At 40.6% G+C, this 4,408-nt stretch overlaps 1 pseudogene; it reads left to right on the top strand.

The window, feature by feature from the left end:
• LOC118424675 overlaps positions 1-4,408 on the top strand; it is a 20,388-nt pseudogene that overhangs the window by 5,925 nt on the left and 10,055 nt on the right.

The following is a 4,408-nucleotide window of genomic DNA, read 5'->3' as shown; positions in this document are numbered from 1 at the left end:
GAAAAGATCGCCAAGGGACATGTTGTTTGTGGTAACTCACTGTATGAGGATGCTAGATTAGAAATGTTTTATAGAGTAAAATACTGCAGTGTGGTTCGTTTGCAGGTGGTAACGACCACAGCAGCTCAACATCAGTAGTTTAATCCTCTATCCACAGCATTTGGTCTAGTGGAGATAACGTTATCATAGTTGTGCATTGTTTTCACTCATTGGACGTCGTTTTATGATATTAAAATGTACTTCTTAGAACACTGCCTACACTACCTAGAACCTTAGACATGCTATGAAGGAGATGGCTCTTAAGGCCGAGAGTAACTGGTATAGGAAGGGCGTATATACCGGCTATATAGATACAGATAGATGCAGAAAACATTGGCGAATACAATAAACTGTTATGATTATTGTACTTCTGATAAAAATCTAATATTAACTGTAGTAATTTGGTTGATTTTATTTTTCAGAACACGTGGTTGCGGATTGCCAGGTCAACGGACGGTGGCATCCGCACATTGACTACAGAGATTGCTGGGAACAGGTAAACGTTTTTGGAGACAATCAGTCAATCAATCAATCAATCAATCGTTATTGCACAATGTATGACAGGTCCTGCAGCAGTAAATGTGCAAAATGTCAAGGCTAATATGCCAGTGCTTTCGCGAAATTCGTGATCATCAGTTGTCACTGTCACTGATCTAACCGTATCTATCATGGATGCGTAGCACAGTACGGTAGTGTACTTCTGATACTACCATAGTGTTGGCAGTCAAACCTGTCCCACTGGGGCTGGGTATCGGTACAGCGTACCGGTACAAAACCGGTTTTTCTTATTGGACCGGTCCAGAAAAACCGGACCTGAAAAAGTTAGGTGGACCGGATGTTGGACCGATTAGAAAATTAGCATATTATTTGATCAGGCATTCACACGTTTTAGCGCTTGTAGATGGAAGAAAATAACAAGAGTGAAGTAGAGTAGAGTTTATAATGATTTCTACCAAGTTTTACAGCCAATCGTACCGGTGCAGTTAGCGTTGTAGGATTTTAAAACGCCAGTGTAAGTATAATACTTCACCAAACAGATTTCTTTGTAGTGAAATGCACCATTGGTATGAGTCATACTGAATCAGGTCCAGGTTCAGGTCCGGACCTGGACCTGATCCTCTGGACCTGAACCGGACCTGGACCTGAATTTTCTGTACCGATACCCAGCCCTATGCCCCAGCATTAGACAGGACACTGCTCTGGGCTGACCCGTAATCATTGACGTGTCACAGTGCACAGTAAGCTGTAAGTATACAGCTAGTATGCGGTCCAACCCGGTAACTTCGCATTATAGCACACGCCAGATAATTACACGAAATGCGCTGGCAAATTGGGTGTGCAATTAAACGGCTCTCGTCTATGGGCTATCATATTATGTAACAAGCGAATGCGTCCTCTGGAGTCGTCACGGCTAGGTATCGGACAATGTCTATATAATAATAGCGTTAATGACTCGCTTTCCTTCGGTGTATACGGTGCCATAATTCATGGTCTATTCCTATAACCACCTCATAAACGACCTCGTCCGCGTATCAGGGTCATTAACCCTATATTGAATTCAATGGCTTTTATATCTTGATCAGCTATTTTATTTGTTTATCATACCTTGTAAGTATTCAGTGTTATCCACATTGAGTTTAGAGTTGAGAAGTTTGAGTGTTGAGTCGAGAAACTCCCAGCAAACGGCAGTAGGAATACTTGTCAGCTCTAAACTAAAGCCATGATATGTTCTCTAAAGAAATTCTACCTCTGTTCACTCCCATGTATCAGTCACTTCCGCGGAAATGTGCCGTAAGTATGCCTGTATCTTGTTTATCAACGTCCGTCAAAGTAAATAGAGATAGTTTTCTATTTGTTTGTTGTTTTTATCTATTTCACTGCACTATACCAAACGAGTGGTATGGAGTGAAATGTATTGTTTTCGGAACGTCTCTTCCTCTCCTTCTGTCATATCTTCAAAGGGATTCATCTCAGTCGTTCCTAGACCAAATAACCCGACACAAAGGTAGACTGGGCCAATACCTTCATGCGTTTTAAAAATGCCTTTAGAATGATTTTATTAATTTTTTTCTATTTTCAACCAATTCAAGACCTATTTTGGCCTCCTGTGCCCTCGTATTACAGCTAATTTATGAATAAAAAAGTGTGTTTTATTGCCGCTGTTAAGCCTTATGAGTGACACAATTGTAGATAACTGCAACATTTCTTGAACGTACATTTTTAGCTTTCCAATGATACAATACCGTAATGGGGTTGTTGTAAAGAGAGCATTTACAAAAATAAGCAAAATCAAACTAGTACCCTTTGTTTCAAATGGCCTAGAATCTAATACAGGAATGCATATTTCAAGACAAAATATGTATATTTTTTGCTCCTCTGCTATGATATTACAACCACATGACTTAACTTTGGTATAGATTTGTTGTGGAGATATGACCACAAGACCTAAAAATGATTAATTGTGGGATTTATGGGTATTTTTAGACCAAAGATTCATTCATTTTTTAAATAGTATATTTTTGCATCAGAGGGGAGATGCTGAAGAAACTCACAGAGCTAAGGGCAAAACCCGCCGTACGTGCAACTACCTCCGTACAAAATTGCACGGAATTCAACAAATTTGGGAGCACGCAGACACACCGAACAAACTCATGCCGAACATTCTCTGCCATCGGACTGCGGATTCGCCCCACGTACGAGCCAGTACGGGCGACGCGCGTACTCCGGATCCCTCCCTGCTCTTGCTATTCCTTCTCCACGTTTTCAGAAAAACGTTGCGGATGTGATCTCAAAAAAAAAAAAAAAAAGAACGGACAAAAAGCACGTGCGGCGGGTTGTGCCCTTAGCTTTAGCAAATATCAGTCTTTCTAGTTAGTTTTTACATCTTAAAGGTTTTATTATTGTGGCACTATGGCCCATGTGTGTACGTTCAGTTAAACGTAGTACGGCAATGTAAGGTAAAGTTGATATAACGAGTCTGCTCCATTTAGGGCATCGGGCATAAGCGGATGTTAGTCGACATGTACACAGCGGGATACTCTCTCTCTTTGGTCAGCCTGCTCATCGCCGTTGTCATCCTTGCCTCCTTCAGGTGGGTGATTATTACCTCCATGGAAAATGGAGATATAGTTTTGGGTGTGTCTGTATGTCTGTCTGTCTGTGTGCCTGTGTGTCTGTCTGTGTGTCCGGATTTTTGTAGTGAGCATAATTCAAGAACCTCTGGATCGATTACAATGGTATTTGGTTTGTGGGTAGGTGTTAGGAAGACAAAGGTCTAGGTCAATTTTGGGCCACTTGGTATGTGACCTTGGTACTGCAGCAGAAATTCATTTTTTGGATCTTTTGAACTGGATGTGCTATGGTCTTGATTTTTGGGTGGCAAATAGCTTGTGACATGAGGGATATGTGGTGTATAATTGGTCCCCCTAGCAGGTTGCTCTAGAACTGCAGGGGCATTTTTGTCAAAATCTTCTAAGATGGATAACTGAAGAAGGGATCAACAAATATACATGGTATTTGGTGTATAGGTAGCTTAGAAGAGATGCACATCATGAAATGCAAATTATGCAAACTGACACCTAATTTGCATATTTAATGAGGAAAATCTGTATTTTTTCTCTACTTTCACATCCGTGTTACTTTCCTTTTCCTCTTTGGCATTCGTTGGGCTTTCCTAAGTAGATTTATGATATCCGATGCATTTTCTTAGGACATGTTGATCTGAGTACAATCATCATCATCATCTTCACCGCATGTCAGTTCTGGTCACTGTAGCAGCAAAATAAGCAAATATATGCCGTAGAGTAAAAAAAAAATACAGGAAGCTTGTAGTAATACCATTAAATTCCAAGGCCAAGGGAAAAAGAAAGAACAACAACAAAAAAAGAACAATCCATTGCCGTTCGGTGTACCATATTTTGTATGTCGATGTAGGTTAGACATCCAGGTCTCTATGTCGATTTTATCTTAAATTGATGTCAAAGTGCATGTAATGATGTATCTTATGTTGTAAAATCAATGCAGTTCAGCCCCTAGGGGGCTGCAAAGTTGATTGGAAATAAAGTTTCAGGTAATAAGATACGCGAAAAAGTAGTTACTCAGGCAACTGGATATGGTTTCGGAAACTGCGGGATAGCAGTTGAAACGTCTGACCGTTTCCAAAACCATATCCAGTTGTATGAGTAACTACTTTTGGGCATACTTTGTATGTTCAGTCATTTGTTCAGCCTTCCGGACCAGGTAGGTTTTATAATAAAAGACTCAACTTTTGGGGTTTTGGTTTTTCCTCCAGGAGGCTTTATTGCACCAGGAATTTCATCCACATCCACCTGTTCGTGAGCGGCATGTTGAAGGCAGCTCTCCTGTTGAT

The sequence above is a fragment of the Branchiostoma floridae genome, chromosome 10 (genome assembly GCF_000003815.2).
Source record: "Branchiostoma floridae strain S238N-H82 chromosome 10, Bfl_VNyyK, whole genome shotgun sequence".
In the NCBI taxonomy this organism is placed as follows: domain Eukaryota; kingdom Metazoa; phylum Chordata; class Leptocardii; order Amphioxiformes; family Branchiostomatidae; genus Branchiostoma; species Branchiostoma floridae.
This window is presented reverse-complemented; position numbering and strand designations above follow the sequence as displayed.